The sequence below is a fragment of the Lissotriton helveticus genome, chromosome 7 (assembly GCF_964261635.1).
Source record: "Lissotriton helveticus chromosome 7, aLisHel1.1, whole genome shotgun sequence".
NCBI classification, from domain to species: domain Eukaryota; kingdom Metazoa; phylum Chordata; class Amphibia; order Caudata; family Salamandridae; genus Lissotriton; species Lissotriton helveticus.
In genome coordinates, this window is record NC_136068.1 from 690344803 (window position 1) to 690367941 (window position 23139).

Consider the following 23139-nt stretch of genomic DNA (forward strand, 5'->3'; position numbering starts at 1 on the left):
TTCCCTGCAGATATTTATATTGGGTGCATAATTCCCAGAGCTGTTTTAAAGGTTTGTAACTTCTGATTGGTATGCTACATAAGGATCTTTTCAATAAAAAGCATCATTTGATAATACCCATTATAAAAATAGAAATCTGTGACAACATGCTGCATGTGATTTGTATACAATGGACACCTCAACTGTCATTTATTCAATGTTCCTTATCTTTGACCAGATACTACCACACAGCTGTACATGGATTATACCATGGAATGTAGATCTTTACTTCAGGTGTCTTAACTCCCTAACCTATCTTAAAATGGTGTCTTTTTGTGATCAATTACGTAAGAGCAAATAGCTTTAATATTGTCTTATTTCCACATTTCCAGTATCTTTGGGGTTAGTCCAAAGGAAAAAAAAATTACAGGCTGACTTCTATTGAACAGCACCTCATGGATCTGCCCACTTTGACTCTACATGGTACCATTATTGTGTGACTTCTTGGAGTTCATTTTATCCATTTTCAATACTGCTTGCAAGTGCTTAAATGTGTCACTGAGAAACATTTAAGTGAAATCTTGTGTGCATTGTTTCTGCTAAGTTTTGTGATGTATCATTGTGCTAAACTCTGTTAAGTAACTGCTAGCTCCATCCTTTGACTTGCCTTGGAAAGAATCACCCTCAGATTCTAAGAACAACATGGTCACAGAACTCAACCTACATTGGCTAACTAATCCAGTCTCCTCTATGTAACAAACCTAACTTTCTGCATACTACTTTAAATCTATATTAACTTTACTATTTTGCATTGTCTGCAGTAGTTGTGGGATTGGGGGCTCGCCCCACATTTGCTTTCTTGCTTAATTTGTGGTTTCTGTTTAACTAACCTGTGGTTAACGGCTAAAGTTCTCACTTTCCCTTGTCATAGATCTGTAATTTGGTTGGATTGTAATACAAACGAACACTTGCCCATTCTGATTCTATGGTCTTGTGAGAAGTTAAGTTGATTTTTCTCAACACCCTGTATTTTGGCTTTTTTTCCCCCAAAAATTGCCACTGTAAAGTTTCGGAAGTGTTTGATTGTTGAGGGCTGGTTAAATGTGAAATGTTAATTTGTTATATCAGTTGCATGTTAGAGGATAAAATATGTGGCTTCGGTTTCAAGTATGTTTATTTGAAAGCCTTGAGTTTACTTGTGGTTCTAGTAAAATTTATTTTCGTTTTTGTGAACTAAGCTGTAACTAGCGCGTTCGCACATTCATTTAGCTGACGAATGTAAGGTAACCGATAGAGCATTGCCTCTATAATTTCTTGTGTGAAGTGGTACAGTGAGGTGAGGTGAGAATGAACATTAGAGCAGTGGTAGTTGATGGTGTGTGAGGTGGTGCTAAACAGAGCACAACACATATCCACACTGGGTCCATTTAAAAAAAAAAAAATAATGTTTTGCAGCCTGCTGTTTAGGGCAACCAGATGTAGACACCAAAAACTGGCATATACCTCTAGCGAAGAAGTAGACTATAATTTAACTGCAACTTTGGGCCAGGGAATGATATCATTGACGACTTACTTAAATGACAACGAGGTACAAGCTTGGTAATTTTGTGTCAATGGCACAGAAAATTAAATCCAGCTTTGTTGTAGTTATACATGCCAACAGACCTAATTCTGACGTGAGACTCTAGTTTTTCAAGCCAAAAATCGCTTTATTTTAGATGTCTTCTGTCTAAAATTGCCTCTGCTTCAAAAGAAGTAAATTGGGGAGAATGCATTCTCCCACTTTTTTGGGGAAAATCTACCACTTTCCTGTTCTAAAATGTTGTCATGTATGCACAGTATCTGTGTCACATAATTGCTTCTTGGTAAGTGTTTCAAACTAATCCTGCATCGGTACACAGAAAGACTTGTCTCCCTCTGTGCTTAGATGTCTGTCTTTAAAAAAAAAAAAAAAAAACGTGATATACTTACAAAAACTCTCCTAGACAACGTTCAAAATCTGGAAGTGTCCGGCAAATCTGTGATGTCTGGCCACCCTAAGCCCTAGATGTTTTGTCGCACTAAGCCCTCTTTGTGTCATTTTCTGGTGTACTTATGTCCATGAACTCCCCTTTTTTTCCACAGTGTCACTATTGCATTCCTCCGCTTCAACCAGTTTTACCTTGCACCTTTCACATAAATTTACCCCTGGGTTCTGCTGGCTATTTTCCATCTTTTCTCTTTCCATGGAACTTGCCACTTGATTTTTTCTATCAGTTAGCGCACCCTATTGATTGCCTGGCTTTAGCTGCTCGAGTTCTCCAAGTACAACCAATGGAGTAGATTCCACCGTTAGGGAGTACAGCTACCTTGTGATGCTCTTTGTCGGATGGTGCTAGACTCCAGACTCTAGGGGTTGTGCTGAGGTGGACACTGGGTCATAAGGCCCTCTTTGGACACATGAAGGTGACATCATGGATTTCCCCTCTCACTAGAAAGAAGCAGAGTGTTGTCGCAGATTTGCAGTTGAAAGGTAACACGCCCCTATCCAAGGCTAATGAGCTTGATATAGCTCATTTCCTCATTAATTCCTTTTGTGTTAATTAAGCCCGCCTTGAAAGAACTTGTGTTTTTTTCAGATGTCTCCATCATGTACAGAGTTCTCTATTCCTGCACTCCGTGTGGCTGTTTCCCGGGTGCTTGCCTATGTGTTCCTCTCCATTGCTTTCTCCAATGCAGCTCCTCCAGCCCTCCACTCTGTTCCTTCTGTATGCCCTCCCATATTGTTACGTCCGTGTCGCTGTTACCCCACCACCTTACTTCATGTAACTTCCGCCCCTCCATCTTCTTTATAAAACCCAAAACTCGTTTGCATGCTTTGTTTTAAAAAAAAAATATAGAAAAAAAATCACCCGTCGTTTTGTAGAGGCACGCGCATGTATGGTGTGTGCGCGCCTACAGAATGACAGCGCAAAACTCATGTTTTTTTTCTTTTGTACTTTAGCTCTTCTGCACAGTGCTAAAAGCCATTGTACATTAGACAAGGCAAGACCTATGGGCGTTGCCAATGCTTGTTCTTGTTTTAATGCCACCAGTGTACTTGCAGGCAGTTTGTTAGTGTTTTATGTTTTAAAAATATGCTGTTGCTAATTAACCATTATGTTTGTACCATCCTACGATGTTCAGTGTTGAAACCTCCAGCTGGTACTTGCACTACATGAAATACCACTTCTCCTACCACCCACCCCACTACTACCCATCTTCTAGCCATTTTTGCTTTTCCACACTTGCTGAGACCTTTGCTGCAATCTGTTGCATAATAAATGCAACCGTGGCTGCTTTGTTGGGCAAAGTAAGTGGAGCATTGGAACTGCATCACTACTGTTAAGAGTGTGTACATAGTTTTCAACTGTCCCTTATTTCTCAATTGTACTTTTTTGAGGTATTGCTTATAAACTATTCTGCAGATGCGTTATCATGAAGGGATGTTAAGATAGTATCTTTAGGAGATCTACAAGTGGTCAGTTGGGTAGCTTTATGTCCCCTTGAGGCGTTTCTGCATTACTGAAGGAAGCATTTCATGATTTAGTAACTCCTATTTTGAAAGCTTTGAGTTTGTAGAGTACTGGTGGTCTGAAATCTAAGACGCTGGCATAGAGGATGCATATAGTGAATAGATATAGGTGTAGCCACTATTTTATCCTTGTTGGTGCCAAATGTTTCCTAATTTCCTTCCCCTTACAAGAATGCAGGTGTGAAAACTCCCATAGGCAGTAGGGAGCACAGATGGGCGGGTCCCACTTGTCCCAGATTCCAGCACTAATAGAACTATTTCAGAATCCATTCCCGATTGAAATTTGGCATGTTTAAGACTTCGGACTAAGAAAAGTAATGCGCCATCTTAATCTTTTTGCAGGTAACACAGATACTTCCGGTTGACATTCCCATCCACAGACTGCCTTGGAAGATGCTGTTACCACAGACTTTGAAAATGCCTTAATTTTATGACGAAGCCTTAAAACTTTCCTTGTATTGCAGAATCTTCTGATTCATACCTCCCCTTTGGGGCAAAGTGTTCTCTGTTTCACAAACCTGTGCCTTATTTAAGTGTGGAAATTTTAAGTACATGAGACTAAACTATTTTCTTCATTAAAAAGTGCTCGTTTTTTCACGAGCTCTACAAAATTAAGCTATTGTGTGTGTGTGTGTTCATCTATTAAATGCCTTGCGTCTACAAGGTTCAAAACATTTGTTTTTCTGGATTGCTAAACGTACCTAACTAAGCTTCACCTTCTGAATAGACCAAGAGATAATAATGTATTTAAGTTAATGACCAAAGAAAGTTCAGTTCTCACCTATCCGATGTGAGCAAATTGTTTAGTGTTCTATTTAATCTTTTGATTTTTTTTTGCCTAAGTCCCAAAATATGCGAAAGAACAAATGCCAATTCAGTATTAAGTGCTATGTAAAACAAGTGAAATTTTGTTCGTACTGTTGTATTGAAGTTCCATTTTGTATTGAGATTTCTATTGCCATATGACATGCCTTTGACTATCTGTTCGTGGATCATGGATGGATCAAGGTGCATTTGAGCGTGGGACTGGAAAGCGTCCAAATCTGAGATGCTTGTTCATGTCTTGTCCCACTGTGATCTTTAATGGACTTATACTGTTAGTGTCAGCAGTTGCTCAGGTGAAAAGGTTATTTGCCCTGGAAAATCACCTTTATAATTAACGGCCTCAAACTCATGAATGAGATGTGAGCAACCACAATCTTATTTTCCATTGCGTTAGGTTGCCTTTTTAAAAGTGGAGTGCATGGCGGTAAGAAAGTGGCTTGGCTGCCTTACTAGGGCAACCCTGAAAAACGATATTGGGGTTCCGGCTTGTTTTGCTGGCTTCCTTAAAGAAATGTCATACATCTGCACGCCTCATGACTGGTTCAAATCTGATCCTAGAAGGCATTGATTCATTGTTTTTGTGATTTGTTTAATGGTGCATTGACTGAATGGTTAGTAAAGTTTCCATTAGGCCATGTTGTCTAAACTCCTTGAAACTGGCACTACTGGTCACTTCTGTGACCGCCTACTTCCCAGCGGTCAAAGTGCATCAAATAAAAGTCTGGGAACTGCGATCCTGAATCCAATGGGGCTGTAGTCCGTGATCGTGGGAGCAGGATAACCGGCGCGGCTAAAATTAACAAAATATCCTGTAACTTTTTGTAGGTCTTTCACCTTCACGTAACTGCATATAAAATAACTCCTACCATAAATGAAAAATAAATGCAAGTTAAACTAATTGGTGACAGGTGCACTATATTATGCCGAGAAACATCTGTTGGTTAATGTGATCACTGCAGATTTGTGTGTAACCAGAGAGACACAATTTCATTCTGGATGGCGCAGTGCGGAATAATGACTAGTGTGGGTTTTAGTGTTACAAGGTCCCAGCACTGTATGTACGTCATTATTTTAAACTTCCATTACCCACAGTATAAGAAAGGCTGCCGCAAAGTGCACACAAAGATAAAGGTTTAAAACACAGATTATCAGGTCATCTTGCAATATCTCTTAAGAATGATCTTTAAGTGACTCTCCATTAAAGCCAATACCGGCTTTCAAGCAGCCCTTAGATTTTCTGATTAACCAGATGCCCACATTTACATTTCTTTCAGACAGCAGACACCCTGGCAAGACGTCTTGTTTCTTGTTTAGCTTTCTGTCCTTCTCACGGCTTCACAACCTCTTCAGCCGAGGCTTCTCAAATGTCGGAATTTACCGTCCCAGGGCGTGACCCTCTGCGCAGAAGTAACTATGCATGTTTGCTGAGTTCTGAAAACAGCTGTGCAGCTACAATAAATGGTGCTGCAGAAACTTATGAATATACTGCTGTCTGATCTGCTGTTGGAATACCACCATTCATGTCATCGTAAAAAGGGCCCTCTTTAAGGTCTGGGCTTTCTCAAAGGAATCATGGGTGGTGTCTTGTGACTTGTCCTCTTGTTGACTTATTGGGTTTTTAATTAGAGTGAAATGTTCCTTTACAGGTAGCCAGTCTAATTGTTCAGGTTCAGCGTATTATTTTCTCGTAATTTACTAATGGAAGTTGTGCGAGAAGTCTTCATTATACACTCCTAATGTTTTAAAGTGCTCAGACTTTGCTGAGATGACAGTGTGATAAAACCATGGATAAGGAGGCAACACACGTATTGACAGTTATGTGCCTATTGTGGTCCTGTTGACGGTGAACAGACACCAAACAGGAGGCTCTAGATAGAACACACAAAAAAGCGTATCAGAACGATAGTGTGTGTAGTCACAGAAATATTAGAGTCAACATAAATTGGAAAATAAATAAAAGGAAAGCCTTAAACGGCGAGGTGGGACAATACAGCATCCTGCTTCTCTATCAAAATGGAAGTCGCAAAAATACCATTGGATATCGCTTCCAACTTGGGTGTAAATTTCACAGTTGTTCATGATACACCATGAGTTCCTGGGTACATCGCAGACACCGCAGCAGGTCGAGGCCTTTAAGAAGGCCATGGTGTATATCTTCTGGCTCCCTCTAGTAAGCATTCGGTCACCAAAGAGCCATAGGAGCCCTTAGTTGATTTACCACTGCCGGATCCATCCACTGGCCCATGTGTACACCTTTGACACAGGTCACAGGTTCAGCACAAACTCCAGTGCAGACATCCACCTTGGCTCTGAGACCCTTGTTGGCCTCTCCTTCATTTAACCCGCCAATGCTGGAGGAGATCCAATTCCTTCTCCAATATCCAGGTTGAGGTTGTGCTCTGAATCTGCTACAGTGCACCCAGACCCCACATAACCTGTGTCTTAGCTTATGCTTTAACTGAAACGAATGTGCCCTCAGAGGCTCCATTGTCTTGCCACCACTTTGAGATTACGATGGTGGGGATGAAGATGACAGTCTTTACATGGACATACAGTAGGACAGTGGACTAGATTTAGCCCCCACCCCCACCCCCATCCTCATTACAGGTTTGAATTCACCTTGTGAAACCCCAGTTGAGAAGTCCTCCTTTGTTGTGGTAATTCAACAAGTGGCTGGGGTTCTGGACCTACAGCTGCCTTCCCTTGACGCCAAGACAAATGTCATTACAGAAATGTAGCAACTTGGGCCAGCCTCATCTGAGCCTTTGCTTTTGTTGAATGAAGTAACGTCTTAACAGGCACTTGGTATAAACCTGGTTCTTGCCCACTGGTGATCCTGATTTCCTTACACAGCATCCTACTTCAGACCGTCTGGTGGCCCTGACTTCCACCAGTAAGGTAAACCGCAATGAATTCCCTAGAATCCCCAACCCTCAGAGTCAAGAGGATTGTGGCTTTTGAAAGACAATCTTCTTCTGCTATCCCTAGCATGGAGGTTGATCAGTGCGGCTTGTTTATTGGGCATGCCTTCTAGGACATAGCCAACAAGATCCTTCAAGCGGTCCCAGAGGAACTTAGGGCTTCCTTGTCCCAGTGCATAGTAAAGTAAAGTAAGTAAAGTCCACATTTGTAAAGCGCACAATCACCCGTAAGGGTCTCTAGGCGCTGGGGGGCCGTCGGGAAGATTAAGCGAGCTATTGCCCAGAGTCACATGGTGCTTGGCTGACCTGCCGCCGGAGCCGGGGATCGAACCGTGGTCCCCAGATTCCAGCGTCAGTCGCCCTGGCCGCGGCGCCACACCTCTTCATTAACAAAATGCCAAGATGCAGCCTTTTTACTAGTTTTTATCTGGGGTTAGTGATAGGCACTAGTGTGGTCACTATACATGGATTCGATCCACCGGTATCTTAGTAGATACACATGCCTCCCATATGGATATACCCGGCGATCACTCGCGTCTATTCAGTGAACAGTGGATTTTACCTCAAAGTGCTCTAAAGACAATAGGACCATGGCATGCTTGCTAGGTCCTTAAGCCCCTGCCTAACCGTTTCTTCACCAGTTGAAGAATTTCTAAGAGAACTACAGGAGATTGGTGTATGGACAGTGCCAGTCAGCACTTAAGTCACCCCAGTCCTTTTGTAACTGGGCAGTCAATGCAAATCATGGGCATCAGTCCTCCTATCCCCCCACTCAAGTGGCAACACTCTCCAAGCTGCTTTAGTTTGCCATTCGTGGTGCTCAACCACCCTTTTGGTAAGCTGCATCCAGCACTTTATTCCAGGGTATTGATTGATCACATCTGATGGATGCGTTCTCCAAATCGTTCAGTAGAGCCATAGCTGGTTTTTTTTCAGCCCGCTGCACCTCCCTTTTACATCAGAACTGCTCTCAGGAGCACCAGTACATTCTGATGCAAGAGATGTGAGCGTTACTCTCCAAAGGAGCCATCAAGAGGATTCAGGACTTGGAAATAAGGGTGAGTTACTACTCTCTCTATTTCCTAGTGCGAAGAATGATGAAGGGCTCTGGGCTATCCTAGATCTTTGTCTTCTGAATACCTGCCTACAGAAGAACAAGTACTTATGCTGGTCAGTGTTCTGTCCGACTTGGATCCAGGCAACTTGATGGTAGCCTTGGACCTGCAGGACTCCTATTTTCATATACCCATCCTGCAGTCGTGCAGATGTTGTATGTAGTTCAAGGTAGAGCAAGAGCATTTTTAGTTTTCCATGCTCTCCTTTAGCCTCACCAATGCCCCTCAGGTGTTCACAAAAGTGATAGCACTGGTGGCCTCCCATTTTGAAAGGTTCGGGATATCAGTTTTTCCCCTACCCGATGACTGGCTCTTGAAGCTGGGCTGGCCACAATCAGCCAGGGACATTCTCCAGACCGCATTAAACCCCTGACATCATTGGGCTTCTTGATTCTCAAACTGAAAGTGCACCCGACTCCTTTGCAGATGCTTCCTTTTTAGGTCTCGCCTACTCTGCGTGCATTTGCTGCATAGGAGGACCTTTAGCCATCGCTCTGCTCTTTTTGGAAGCACATACTCGTGCTTGTGGCGGCACCCACCTTGCGGGAGCGAGCAGGGGCACGCCACAAGCACAAGTATGTGCTAACAAAAAAAGCAGACTGCGCGCGCGTACCACTGCCGGGCTTGTTTTAAACAGCTGCGCGCGCAGGGGCCTTTTGGTCATCTGCAGCCGTCGTTCTCTCTTAACCTACTTTCCTATCCCAAACTCTTTCATCCCAACCAGAAACCCTGTTGTACTGCCAGCCCCTCTCACTTTCTCCTTCTATCCCAGAATTATTTTCTGACCCATCACCCACTCAGAAAACCTTGCTGTATCCCCAGTAACTTCAACTTTTCTTTTTTCATCCTCAAAACTCTTCTTATATTTCGGCCTCTATTCTCCACTTCTTTCATTCCAGGATCACTTGCTGGGCCACCGTCTCTTTTCCCTTGTTTCATCTCAGAAAGCCTTTTTTGTGCCGCCCTCCATTTTTCTTTCATCCCAGAAACCCTTACTGTACCGCAGGCCACTCATCCTATCTCCTTTCGTCCCAGAAATCCTTGCTATTCCGCTGACCTCTCCTCTTTCATCGAGAAACCCTTGCTGAACTGCTATCCCTTCTTCCTCTTTTGCCCCAAAAAATCTAACTGTACGACCACACCTTTTCTCTTCTTCTTTCACCCAGTAAACCATTGCTCGACAGCAGGGCTGGCTGTTGTTGAACTGGGCCCATGCTCAGAGGGGCGTTAGGAGCTGTATGCATTCAGGTCACGCAGACAGCAGAGTCCCTGTCAATTGGCTCCAGTGGTCCTCCGGGCGCTATTTTAACACCCCATCAACCTGCTTTCTTGCCCCTCCATACCCTCTCACCCCCTGCTGCCACACACTATTAACCCTCCTCCAACAAACATCTTGGCAGCAGCGTGAGTTACTAATCTGCTTAATCAGGGGGATGGAGGTACAGGGGGGTGTTCCGAGGCCAGTCACTACTCTATGCAGGCAGCCATGGGCTGACTTCTGAGCACAAAAGCTGCTCTGTGCTGCCTCGTTTTATGCACCAGCAGCGAGGGCGCCAACTTTCTTTCCGCACAGGGAGCTACCTTGGCAAAGGCCGACGGTTCTACAGCCAGCTGCTATTCTCTCCCATCCTGGCATTCACCCGTGTAGTTTTGGTATGGAACCTGGCATTTCCGTTCTGGCTGCAAATGGTCCTCACTCCAGACTGCACCAGGTCGCCAGTATATCCTCCCAAGAACGTCTGTTTGCCCAGTTATCCTGCTCTGCCCAGGTCCTTGCTTTCTGTGCTCTTCCCTTCTGTTTAACGGTGTCCTGTGGTTTCTCCTGTCTTACCTATCTCTTCCTTGTTAATTTCTTTCCTCCATCCCTTCCTTTCATTTCACTCTCATCTGCCATCTTCTCTTCATATCTTTCTCCTACACCACCCCTCTCGCCCAACCCTCTTGTAGCCTCCCTGTTCTTCTGAGCTCAACCAGCCAGGCTCACACCCCGCCAGCCCCACCACCCCACCCCTCCCTCAGGCTCCCCCCCCCCCCCACCAATCACAGGGCTGTCTGTGCTGCTCGTTACCTTGTAGGTCTGCAGCGCTGCTTTTCACACACTTCTGCTAAAATCAGTCATCACTGCCACGTGGGACCACGCTCTGTGCCATCTGCAAGAAGGCCCAGGACTGCCGAGCGTGGGTTATGAACACCTTCATGCCCCTCTGGCCGTCATCATGGGGCACTTGTTTACTGTTGCTGCTCATGCACTGTGTGGTTCCACTTTAGCTGTTCACGAGGTGTGCGCCCCGTTCCTACCTGTGCGTGAAATGTATGCACTTATCCCAGTTGTTCATGCGCCTGTCTTAGCTGTAACGGGGAAATTATATGATTTGACCAGAATCACAGGCTGTAGACCCAGCGCCAAGACTCAAGCCTGGCTCCACAGTTCTCAATAGCTCTATCGTAATGCCTCATCTTCTCCAGTTGTGTTTCCGATATTGGTGATAATTGTGGCTTTCAGGAGCAGTGCAGTTGTACTACCGTGTGTTTTGCCTGTGACCCGCCCTGCGGCCACCAATCTAAAAACGAAGTGCAACACCGGGTCAAGGTACTGCCCGAAAAACATCTTTAACACTCATATAAGCATTAGAACATTTAGAAGCATGATTTGTAGCTCGAGAAGAATGCGTTGATCACCAAACCGCTTAGCACTCTGGGACGTGTAGTTTCGTATGAAAACAATAACGTGAATGCAAAGAATGGGTGTCGCCTTTGGGACCTTATAAGTGTTTAGCCATGCAACAGTTAATGTTGTTGCACCAAGGATATTGTGCTGGATAACTAAACACTTATAAGGTCCCAAAGGCGAGACCTATTGGCTATGCCAATGCTTGTTATGAGCTGTCTTGGACAGGCTGCAGTTCAGGGCCTTCCCTTCATTGCAATGAAATGAGGACATATGAGCTATGATCCTGATGTATCTGATAGACTTCTAGAAGATCCTGAAATTCTTTAGCAATACCCCTGCAAGCCGGTAGGTGACCTCTATCAGCTCTTCGGTCTCTACGCCAGAAGTGGCGTGTGCGGTGCCTATATAGGCGCCACCCCAGCATACTGCAGTTATTTTCTTTCCATGTCAGTCACACAGATCTGGAAGGGCACCCCCTGTCGTTTTTTGACTGAGTTTTTGATTTTTTTTGTTGAAGATATTTTTGAGGGATTCTTTCTCCTGGTGTGCAGAGGGATGGCACCCAAAAAAAAAACTAACTTCATGCGAAAGGTTCCAGACATGCTTGCCACAATAGTCGTCCCAATCTAAATTGTGGGTTGTTGCACAAGAAGTCAAATCGCTTTTCGACTTCTTAGCACAGGTCCAAGTTCTCCGATGAGGTGCAGGAACCACTGCTCTGCTCATGTTCTCACTCCTGCACGGAGCCTGTACCTGCTTCTGCCCTGCTGCTCCCATAGTTTCCCGGAGCCAAAGCGACCCAGCTTAAGGAGTTTCATGAGGCCGTATGCCTCAAAATTGGGTGCCCTTGCCCCTCTGCAGCGCCTTTGCGCCATACAGGTTCAGAGGGGCCCTACTGAATTCTCATCAGTGGGTTCACCCTAGGCGTTTGTTGGGCCCCACTGATTTGAAGTTGGATCAGGAGCGCGACTCCCTGTGAGACCGCAACCTTCTTCTGGGCCCACTCCAGTGCCAATATTCCCGGCGCTACTGACCCCATCCTCATTCCCAACTCCGATACATAGCTGAAGTGGCTTCGCCCGACTCTGGCACCGGACAATACTATGCCTTCTGAGTTGGAACCTGCACATTTTTCTTCGAATAGGCCTGTAGAGGGAGATGAATGGGAAGGGTCTGAGGACGCTGCCATCTTCCCCTAGATGACCTAGAGGACACCTTCCTGGACGCTTACTTGGTCTCTCCTCCCACTATAGCTATGGAGGAGTGAGCCTCTTTTTCTATGGTAGTGCGGAGGGTGGCTGAGGTCCCGGACCTTCAGATGCCCTTGGTGGCATTCAAAATAAACATCTTGACAGGGGTGCTTTAGCAGTGAGTTATCCCCTCCAAACCTTTACTCCCTTTTAATGAAGCCCCTACACTCCCTCTCTCTTACCCCCCCCCCCCCCCTGCTTACCTGCATCTTGAGTATCAGAGCTGCTCCATCCACACGCAGTAAGAATTATTCTTCCCCACTCTGGAATGAGGGCAGTCTCCTTGCTCCGGCGGGGCTCCGACTAAATCTCCTCAGGTAGTCTTGGTTGTAGCAGCAATTTGGGTCACGGGCAAGGAACCTGCCCTGTGGCCTCAGAGCTTCGAGTGACAACTCCTGGAAAACAGGGTCATACCTTGTTTGTTCAAGTTCTGTTGTCACTAGATTTCTTAAGGGACTCCAACATCTGTTTCCACCAAGACAATTCATCATGCCCCAATGGGACCTCAATCTGATCTTAACCTTCCTCATGTGCACTCCCTTTGAGCCATAACATAATTGCGTTCTTCGATTCTTAACCATCAAAACAGCTTTTTTTGGTGGTCATAACATCTGCTTATCGGACATGAGCTATCTGCAGGCCCTCTCACCACACGACGTTCTACCCTGACAGACTGGTCTGAGACCCTGGGTTTCTTTCTTCCATAGGTGGTAACACCCTTACATGTAGATCAAACCTCACCCTGCCTGCTTTCTTTGCTCCGCCTCATCCTTCTAACTTCTTCAAGTCCCATGACGAGCTGAGCTCGTCATGAGCCACGGTGCTCGTGTGCTCATGACGAGCTGAGCTCGTCATGACCGTTAGAACGTTAGAACGCTCGCATGCTGGGCAAATTCCCCTGCTGTGCGAGAGTTCTAAAGGAACGGGTGTGGTCATGACGAGCTCAGCTCGTCATGAGCTTACGACCACAGTGTCTCATGAGCATGGGGGCGCTGTGCGCACCCCCCAGCACAGCGGGGGAATTTGCCCAGCTGCAAAGGGGCTAAAGAGGAGGCGGGAATATGCCGGCTGGACCCAAAAATATGTTGTTCTACATTGATCCCACAAGAAAGTTTCCAGGTCGAGGATAACCTCTTCGTTGGGTATGTAGGGGCAAAGAGATGCAATTCTGTACAGAAACTGACCATCTCACGATGGTGTGCCCTGCATAAAATCTGATATGCATTTACAAAGCAGCAAGCCCCTGAGGTCTTTCAAGCTCATTCCACCAGAGTCGAGTCGAGGCCAGATATTTGTTAGGCAGCAATATGGGCGTCTTGACACACATTTACTAAGCACTACTACCTGGAGGCCTTTTTGCCCATTCGGTCCTGCAGGTCATTTTGGTCTAATCTGTTTGCAGACCCACCTCTGGGGAGCATTGCTTTGGGTATCTATTCTAAGGTAAGTAATCTGCACCTAAACGTCGCTATCAGATGAACAAGTTACTTATCATTGGTAACGCCTTATCTGGTAGAGAATATATCCAACCACAAATTCCTTACCGACCCTCCCATCCTCCCGCTCTGCAGATTTCTGTGGAGCTGATCGACGCCACCTACTGGCCCGCAGGAGTACTACTGAAAAATGTATGAATACGATCTGATGCCTGGGGATAATTCTGTGGTAAGGAATCTGCAACTAGATCGACTTTACCAGATAAGTTGTTACCTATGGTAAGTAACTTGTTCTTCATCCTCGGTTCTGGGTCTCGATAAGAGCAGCTCTGAAACTTCTTAGTCCACTGTTCTTCTGCATCTGCTTGTTGACTAGGCCAGGGGGCATATTTGGGCCCTACAATAGAATCTGAAATCCCAATAAGTTCAGTACCAAGCAACCTGTCTGATGCAATCCGGATTTCTGAGGTGACTGGAAGCAATCTGCAGTGTTGGTTGCTCAATCACAGTTGGATCTGTGGCAAACCCCTCTACCTTCCCCAACCAGGGCTTACGGTGGGGAATGTGTATCAATGCTGGGTTGTGGAGGTCATCTGTGGGAGTAGGAGATCAGGGGACTTTGGTCTCCTGCGGAAACACCGCTCCGTATCAATATTTTGGAGTTAAGGGCTAATTGTCTGACGCTGCTAGCCTTCCTGCTATCCACCAAGGGGAGGCTGGTAGAGATTCTCATGGCCAACGCTACCGGCATGTGGTACTTCAATAAGCAGAGTGGGTAAGGATCTGGCTCCTGTGTCAAGAGGCTCTGCACCTTTGGAGTTGGCCTAAGCGTATAGGCATCGTCTTAATTGTGAAACACCTGACAGAATTCTTGAACACCATAACGGACAAATTCATCCGGCAGTGCCTGCCAGATCACGAATGGAGTGTACATACAGAGGTGGCAGAGGGCACTTTTCAAAAGTTGACAGAAGATCTCAAACTAGATCTCTTTGCCACTGTTTAATGCATAGTGTGAGACCTTTTTGTTTATTGGAGTTTCCATGAAAACTAGCACTGGGATATGCATTCCAGCTGGGGTGGAGCACAGGACTCCGCACACCCTTCTGCCTCTCCTGCTCAGAGTTCTGAAGATGATCCGGAACGAATATGGCAAAGTCATCCTAGTGGATTTGGATTGGCAGTAATATGTGTTACCTGTAACTTCTGGGCTTGAGCATCTGTCCCCTCCCCCGATCTGTGGCAGTTGACTGAGTTTGTTCTACAACCTTAGGTTGTGAGCGTCATCCTTGTTGAAGGGTGTCCGTCTACAAAGTCCATTTAAAACTAGGTGCTGGGACAAATTTGTGGTCTGGTTTATAGTCCTCAACACATACCCTGTACAAGCCAAACTATTGGATGTTGTATTGTTTGTTTTGCCTTTGGTCCAGCAAGGCCGTGCAGTGGGCGCTATTAAAGGTTATTTATCGACCTTTTTGTTTTGCTAGACCAACCATCCTGGTCTGAAAGGGCTGTCAAGGTGGATATTCCTCTGCTTTAACATATTTTGTGACTGGCTAAAAAGCAGCATACAGAAGGTCTGAGAGCCCATTCCACCAGGGCCAAGGCTGCCACCACTGCTTTGGTACCCTGGGTGCCTTTCCTCAACATTTCAGGCTACGACTTTCAAGAAGCACTACTGCCTTGAGAGCCAGGTCCAATGGGAAGACCATTGATCCTGCAATATTCTCTGATCGTAGCCCATTCCACTTACCCTCCACCTTCAGGATGGTACGGCTTTGGTATTTATTCTCAAGGTGTTATCTGCAATTCGATGTATCCATCATAAGAACAAGCTACTTGTCCTTGGTAACACCCTTTCTAATGTATGCTCTATCCAATCTCTGGGTTCTCACAACCCTACCACCCCCCCATTGTGTGGAGTGGTCTCTTTTTATCATCTAAAAAGGTTCCTAGTTAGATATAGACGCAGTGATCCCATCAATTGTTTTGTGCTTCGTGTCAATGGATGCAGAAAGAGTCACACAAGAAGCTGACATTGGTATGCAGGAGTGGCGCTTTTAAGCTCTGCTCCATAACTTCCTGGATGAAACAAAGCCTATGCAGATTCTCATGCTGCCACCTACCGGCGAGGAGGAGCACTGCTATGAAAAATTCCTGATCCAGACTAGCACCTGGGGAATATTCAAAAGGTGAGAAATCTGAAGTTTGAAAGAGTATCCATCAGAAAGCGTGTTACCACAGGTTAGTAACTTGTTCTTCTTGAGCACTTGTGCATAAATCCTCTTCTGAATACATTCATTCTCTCCCCTCAGCTTGGGGTTGCGTGCCCTTAGATACAGTGAAACTCCACATCCTGATATCTGAGTCTAACCGTGAACTTAATTTGAACAGTGTCCAAGAACAAGCAATAAAGTGTTCTTAAGAAGCTCCCTGTAGCATGGAAATGAAGGACCTTGCTTTCACCTTTGCAATAAAAGCGTTTTTTGTTGTGCTGTCTTCATTGGTTTGCCCCTACGGGCATGAATCCATTTGGGTTATGGGTTTCAGGACTATGCAAAGTGGATGATTCAAAGCACCAGGGCATTTAAGTCCTCCACAGAAATGTTGCCATCTTCAACTGCCTACCCGTGAATGAACAAATGCACAAATATATAATTCCACGGTGCTGTGAATTTCCTCTTTGCCTCAATAGTTAAAAGTGGGGGCTAATGCTGTAACTAAATGTGAGGTGGCGTCAGAACTCACACGCATGCTCACCTGTGGTCTCATTTAGCACAAAACAGAACTAAAATCAAACTCGAGTATTCATTTTTTAGACCAAAACGCCAATATATTAATTCACATGTAATATATATTAATGCGATTCATGCCACAAAAGATCTAATAGCTATGAAAGTAACTTTAAAAACCTACTGATTGAATTTACACGTGCACCTCCACCACAGTCACCCAAGCTTTTTGTGGCCGTGGATCCAGCAGATATTACACAGGTGCCCTGCTCCACTCAGTTTTCTGCCGCTGCATCATCACCCTCCAAGCTGCTTAAGCTTGTCCTTAGCTGTACACAGGCACTGTGTCGAAGGTAGGGTCATACATTTTCTTCGGGTTGTTGTACTGTCACATACCAAAGATCGGTCCTTCAGATCATGTTTATGAGATTTATAAAGCGCTCAACTACCCGTGGGTGTCTCGGCGCTGAGGACAGCTGACTTGTTCCATATACCGGAGGGACTTATTGATTAAACAGCCAAGTTTTTGTCATTTTCCTGAACGTTAGAAGAGACTGGCAGGATCTGATCTTTATTGGAAGGGAGTTCCAGAGTTTTGCAGTGGCTTGTCGCCCCATGAAGCAGTTTTGGTGCGTGGAACCCAAAGCAGAAATGCAGTGGATGAGCGAAGGGCCCGAGTGGGAATATAGGGTGCTAGCTCCTTGATTAGAAACTGAGGTCCAGATTTCCGGGAAGGCTTGTAAGCAATGCACAAGGCCTTGAATTTTATGCGGTTCTTCACAGGGAGCCAGTGATACTTCTGAATGACATATGAGAGAGCCTTGTATTTGGGGGTTCCTGATAGCATTCTGGCTGCTGCGTTCTGGACTAATTGGAGTTTATGAATGACCTTATTTTGGGCATTCACAAGGAGCCAATTACAGTAGTCAATAGTAGACATGACTAGTGTGCTGACCAAAGTTTTTCCCGCAGTCAAAGGAAGAAATTGTAGAATCTTTTTATCATTCACAGTTTACGGAATGAAGCTGAGACCACCGAGTTGGCATGAGGAACAAAGGTCAGCCTGTCATCGTATATGACGCCCAAATTCCTAACCCTGGTGACTGGAAGTGGGGGGGGGGGGGCAGTGAGGAAGGCCACCAAGAGGGGGACCAGGTGGGGGATGTAGGAGAGTAGGGTCTGCTTTCCTATGGTCACCCCACTTTTTACTTTTTTGCTTTACTGGTTTTTGACTTAATGTGGCTGTGGGCCAGCTAATCAAACCCACAGCCCAGCTGTTCTCTCTCTAAATTCATACCATGTACTTTAGGCACATAACCAATTAGGAATTGGGTCACCTTTGTGAGCCCCTGTATAGTGTACCATAGGTACCCAGGGCATAGGTGCATCCAAGGCCTACCAGGGACTGCAGCATATATTATGCCACCCCTGGCTGGCCATCCAAACTGACACAACTGGCTGATCACTCAGCTGGGGCAAGGTCGTGTAATCACCCCTTGCTTCAATATAGTATTCCTATATCTAACATTATATATAGACACATATGCACCTATAACTCACTCCTATGGCAGGCCTTAATCCTGAAGGCAGAGTGCTTGGTTTTATGTGAGATGGTGCTCTAGCATGAGCTGAGCCTGTCTGCAGCTTTCGGAACCATGTCCTTATAGCTGTTCTATGATATAGCCATACCATATACTCTTGAGTGCATTATAATCCTCGCGGTTAAATGCGAACTCTGGTTTGGCTTTATCAAAACATGTTGTGTACGGTGTTATACGCTTTGGAATACTACCCTCTCGCCAGTTCTGGCGACGGGGTAGCATTCCACCCTTCTAGAGGGAGAAGACATGTTGTTCCTGTTAATCCCGGTTAAAGTTAACCAGAGCCTCAGCATCACAAAATGGATGCTGCTGCCACAGACACAAGTCTGACCTCCTGCTGCTGGGAGTCCTTCCAGCGAGGGAGGCTTGGACAATAGGTTTCCTGTCTTTGGAGGTGCTAGCACCACCCCAGACAGGCCATAGTGTATTGGGGCAGGGAGGGCTGAATGAAATGACACTGCCTGGGGCACACAAGGTGTCCCATGCATAGCCCGGTTCAAACCAGTTGCTGGTGCACTCCAGCCCCAGCTCTGGCGCGAAACTGGACAAAGGGAAAGGGGTGTAACCACCCCCTTCCCTGGTCCCACCCATAGGAGGGAGCTAGCAGGTAATCCAGCCCCTCAGATTAGTATATAGGTAGGAGCTGAGTCAAGAGACTTTAGATTTATCCTGAACAGAAACTTGAAACGAAACTCTGGACCTTTGACCTTCTATGGCAACTAGAAAACTGAAGAATCTCCCTTGTGGTCAAGGAGTGACCACCCTGTGCAAACAGGCACCATCCAGCGATCTGCGGTTTACTTTGTCGACGCTCCCGCTGGAGCCCGAGCACAGAGTCCAACAAGAGCCAGACTTCCAGACTTCTTTGACCCCGATCCACAGCCACAGCAAAGCCGAGACCCGTGGAGGCGACGAGAGACGTGGGACCGGACATCTTGAATAACCTGCTCTTTGCTACTTGTGCAGCTTCTGAGGCACCCTCGAAGTTGTGCGTTGGGGATTGCGAAGCCCCAGCCCCGAGCACCTTCTGCACCGACGCACAGCCCTCCACACTCCACGAGTGCCGCGTGGGGCCTGCTAGTGTTTTTGTGCTCGACGCGTCTGTCCGGTTACTTGCCCGTTGGCTAGTGGCCTCTGTGATGAGGAACCTTTGAATTTGAACCGCCTGCCTGGTTGCTCCAGGTGGGCCCCTGCTTCCCTGCAAAGGAGAAACCCCCTAGACCTTGCTGGTCTAACTCGAAGCGAATATTCGAATCCTGCGTGGGTTGCATTTGCCAAGGCCTGTTGACTCCAATCCGGACGCCGCTAACAGCGAGATCCTTCGTGGGACAGTCCGTATCCAGCTCCTGGTCGTCGTCAACGCCTCCTGGTCCACGTGGCTGCAGAGTCAAGCTCCACGACATTACCCGATTGCTTCTCGACATCGCCTGGTTCCTTCCTGGTCATTGGCTAGTGACCCAGACTCTGTCCCCTCTGCTTTCAGCTACTCTTCATCCTCGATCCGCCCTTGGATCCAACCGGACACTTCTCTCCTGGTCGCCTGCAGCATCTTTTTACAGGTCTCCATAGGATTCAGCGACGAAACCTGACACAACTTGACACCTATGCACCCGGCTCCTGTGGGTGAGGTAACGCGGGCACTCCGGTGCTCCTGTGGGTATTGACTATCCTAGTGTCCTAGTTTTCAGTGGCTTTCTCCTAGTACATCCGGAAGTGTCCTAAAAGAACTAGTTTCTAACTCTTACGTTCCCATTGTTTCCCTATAGTAACTTGCATGTGTGAATAGACACTGCACAGGCATCCCGTTGGCCTCCTGCTTCCTAACTCTTGTTAGCTCAGTGTAGCCCCAGCGATTCCCTAGGCCCCAGGCCTAGTCCCTGTTCGTGACGTGGTACTTATACCACTATTTTAGTATATGGTTTGAAACGCCCCTAGGGCTCAACTGTATTTTGTGCAACTTATTGTATGATAATTAAGTAACTTGTTATGTGCTTTGTCCTCTGACCTCATAAAGAGTTCAGAGGGGTTGTGTTAATAATAAATACATATATATTTTATATATAACCTGTGTGGTGTCCTTTCATTCGGTATTCAAGAGGTTACATATGGTAAAACAGCTTGCTTCACATGCTCTCTGAAGTTTTAGCCTAAGGCTGCTTTGTCCATGCTACCTCTAGGATAGTTGGTCTATAAGGTTGACTTTACAACCATCACCATAAGGGTTGTTTGGACTGGTGGAAGGTGCTCACTACAATAGTGAACATCATATACCAGGCCAACTTCTCACAGGAGATAGCTTGCCGAATGTCACAACCTCTGTTTTGTCAGAGTTCAGCTTAAGGCAATTGCTGGTCATCCAGCTACTGATGGCCAGCATGCCCTTTTGAAAGTTGGCTACTACCTTTTCACCATCATTGTGTATAGGTAACACCAATTGCGTATCGTCTGCATTAGATGTAAGGCCCATCCCGTGCGCCTTGATGACTCTGGCTTTGTCCAACACATAGATGTTAAAGAGTGTCGGACTTAGGGATGAACCTTTCGGAACACCACACAGGAGGGCCAGTTGGGCAGAATGGAAAGTGCCAGAACTTACCGACTTGAGTGCGGTTGGTGAGGAAAGAGGTCAACAGTGCTCTTAATTTATGTTGGACGCCCCCATTTTAGTGACACGGTCGATCAAGATGGTATGATCGACCGTGTCAAAAGCTGCTGAGAGATCCAGCAGTATAAGAACAGCCGTGCCTCCCTGATCCAGAATGATTCTGATATCTTCAGACGCTTTGATAAGCGCGGTCTCTGTTCCGTGGCCCCTACGGAAGCCAAATTGAGTGTCATCTAACAGATGATGATCTTCAATATACTTGGAACGTTAAGTATTCATCACCTTTCAAAGATTTTGTCCGGGAAAGGCAAGCTGGCTATTGGCTTATAATTCTTAGTGTCAGTCGGGTCAGGTTTTCTTTTTTTAGCAATGGTTTTATGATAGTTTTTTCCAGGTTGTGGGGTATATGCCTGAAGCAAACCTAGCATTGCAGATGCTGGATAGAACCGGTGCCACCTGTATAAGTACAGCCGGAGGACAAGGGTCAATAGCGTAGCCTGATTTTACAGAAGAAATTAGAGTGGCAATCTGATCAGGGGTGGTGTTATCAAATTGTAATAAGGAGTATTCAGTGGTACCACTTATTAAGGACAGGTCGGCTGTGTTGGTCTGGGATGCAAATTTCGAATAGATGTCATTTACTTTTTCAAAAAAGTAGTTCGCTAGAGAGTCACACAGTGACTGTGAAGGGGCTGGAATGCAGGAAGATGTTTGACCTGACAGTTTGGCGACTACTTGATAGAGCTGCTTATTAGAATCGTGCGCAGATTCAATCTGTGCAATATAATATTTGCTTTTTTCCGCGCAATCAATAGTTTGTATTTAGTGAGCGCTTCTTTATAAAGGAGTTTCTCCTGACTATTGTAAGATTTACGCCATTGTCTTTCATGGTCTCTACACAGTTTCTTTTGTTCTCTGAGGGATTCAGAGAACCAAGGGGCTGAAGGAAAGCGCAGTTTTTTTGAGAAAGTGTTCTTTGGCACCAGCAAATTGAGTGCATTGTGCAGCCAGTTGCCTTAGTTTGCTGAGGCAAGGTCGGGGTCTGAGGAGACATCTGGTTGGGTTAAAGATAGGTGTGTCTTCAGAAGTTGATGATCTATACTCTTCCAGGCTTTGATTACAACCGGCGTATTTGTTAGGGTGCTAGAAGAGGACTTGATTTCAATACAAAAGTTAACTATAATCGCATGATGGTCAGTCCAGACTAAAGGGAGAATGCTCTTTAAGTGAATAGCTTGAGAATTGGAGAATAGGCCATCTAAAGTGTGGCCTGCTATGTGCGTAGAGTTTGGAACTCGCTGTGATAGAACCACCGCTTCCAGGTCTGAAAGTAGTGTGTTAGGGTCCTTCTCAAGATGATTTTCTAGGTGAAAGTTAAAATCGCCTAAAATTGTGAGGGTGGGTTTGGCTGCCATTGGTTCTACCTGGTTGCCTAGTGTAGAGAGAAACTCTGTCCTAGGTCATGGTGGGTGATAAAGTAAAATGCCATTAAAGGTTTGGAAGGGGGTGAGCTGAATAGAGAAATATATAGCTTCACAAGTCAGGGAGGATATATGATCTATTTTGGTAGTAAGATTACTGCGATAAATTATCGCCAGCCCACCGCCTTTTTTGTTAGATCTATCTTGTCTTAAGGCTATGTATCCCTCTGGGGTGGCAGCAGTAAGATCAGGTTGTGATGAGGGATCTGTCCAAGTTTCCGTTATAAAAAGAACATCAAGATTGTGATCAATTAGCAGGTCCGCTATCTCATATTTGTGTTTAACTAGTGAGCACGTGTTTGAGTGCTGCGGTGATATTTTCACTGTCAAGATAGAGAGAATGCAGTTTAGTTCCGATTTGGTTGAATAGAAGGTTTAAAATTACAAGGACAGACTTTGCAGAGTCCACTGGGGATGGCATCTAAAATCATGCAGGAACAAACATTATTGGGTGCTGGGTGTAGGTTTGAAAGTTCCATGCCTGAATAGTTTAATTTCTTATGATCTAGAGGCAAAGGACAGGGGGGGGGGGGGGCCTGGGCCTGGTCCAGGTGCGGACGGGCGCAGATGGGCTTGCCTTTGGCGTGAGCAAGGACCTAAGTACTGGTGGGGGCGCCAAAGACAAATGCGCTGACCCCAGCAGGAAGCCGCTCCCAGAAGCCCTCTGTGCAACGGCACTTGCCGCGTCGGACCGGGGCCAGGGAGAAAAGACAGGTGAGATCTTTTGAATGTGCCAACAATTACAAATCCAGTTAAAGAGTTCAGAGCAAATGTGTAGCATCTGACAGGGCTATCCCCTACCATTCCTTTCCAGCCCACCTCTTGCTCCCTTCAACAGCACAGCACCTTTTGGTGGGCTACTGTTCTATCCTGCTGTACAAGGTGCTGACTTTCTTGCCATAGTGGCCATCGAGAGGGTGCTGGCCTTGGAAGAAGGGACGGATTGGTACTCTAGCCAATTCCTCATGCC

At 45.9% G+C, this 23139-nt stretch overlaps 1 protein-coding gene across 1 annotated transcript in view; it reads left to right on the forward strand.

Annotated features, from left to right (window-relative positions):
* ATP6V0E1 (ATPase H+ transporting V0 subunit e1) overlaps nucleotides 1-4147 on the forward strand; it is a 159289-nt gene extending 155142 nt beyond the window's left edge. Inside the window, exon 4 of the mRNA XM_078653013.1 lies at nucleotides 3875-4147. The gene's annotated coding sequence lies outside the window, so the exon portion shown is untranslated. The remainder of the gene's footprint in view (nucleotides 1-3874) is intronic.
* The last annotated feature ends 18992 nt before the right edge of the window (nucleotides 4148-23139 follow it).